Raw genomic sequence first — 979 nt, 5'->3', positions numbered from 1 at the left:
GCCTTATTGAAGTATAGCACCAGGGGTGGACTTCGAGGTTTCAAAAGACCAAGCCAGGCCCAGTGTCTCTCTCTTTCTTCATGCCTCCTGTGGATCTGAATGTAGAATGCTCAGCTACCATGTCTGCCTCTGTGCTGCCATGCTGCCTACCATGATGATAATAAGCGAAGCCTCTGGAACTGTTAACAAGCCTCAACTAGATACTCTCTCTTATAAGATTCATTATGGTCATGGTGTATCTTCACAGCAGTAGAGAACTGGTGAAGGTAACATGGAAGAGTAACATGCCACATCTAGGATATTAATTATACTACAGCTGGAGCTGAAAATTCTTTCTTCCATTTTCTTCCATCCAATCATGTGACAGATCCTACTTCAATGGTTCCTACTCAGTGGTGATGTTGAATCGCAAATGTCCATTCCTGTAGTAGTTTGGAATCTAAAAAAAAAAGACACAGATATCACACATGTAAGTCTAGAAACAATTGCATGTTCAGTGCTAAACTACACACATACAGAGATAAACATGACAGTTAAGTGCCATGGGGTGAATATTTGTTTTTAATGTACCCTAGATACGATACCTAAATCCCAGTCTTCATCCCGCAGTCATCAAGGCTTCCTCATACCGCATTCAATATATATCTCTTCTTTTTCTTTCTTTTTTTTATTACTATTTTCTTTATTTACATTTCAAATGCTATCCCAAAAGTTCCCTATACACCCCCCCCCCACCGCCCCTGCTCCCCTACCCACCCACTCCCACTACTTGGCCCTGGGCTTCCCATGTGCTGGGTCATATAAAGTTTGCAAGACCAAGGGGCCTCTCTTCCCAATGATGGCCAATTAGGCCATCTTCTACGTATGTAGCTAGAGACACGAGCTCTAGGGGTACTGATTAGTTCATATTGTTGTTCCACCTATAGGGTTGCAGACCACATCAGCTCCTTGGGTACTTTCTCTAGCTCCTCCATTGGGG

General features: G+C 43.1%; 1 long non-coding RNA gene across 1 annotated transcript in view; it reads right to left on the bottom strand.

Annotated features, from left to right (window-relative positions):
• Positions 1-320: 320 nt before the first annotated feature.
• Positions 321-979, bottom strand: part of LOC110332850 — a 23,495-nt gene continuing 22,836 nt past the window's right edge. The window contains exon 4 of the long non-coding RNA XR_002381042.1: positions 321-439. This is a non-coding gene — a long non-coding RNA (uncharacterized LOC110332850). The remainder of the gene's footprint in view (positions 440-979) is intronic.

This window comes from Mus pahari, chromosome 15, assembly GCF_900095145.1.
Source record: "Mus pahari chromosome 15, PAHARI_EIJ_v1.1, whole genome shotgun sequence".
In the NCBI taxonomy this organism is placed as follows: domain Eukaryota; kingdom Metazoa; phylum Chordata; class Mammalia; order Rodentia; family Muridae; genus Mus; species Mus pahari.
The sequence above is the reverse complement of the archived record's forward strand: the minus strand, read 5'-3'. Positions and strand labels throughout refer to the sequence as shown.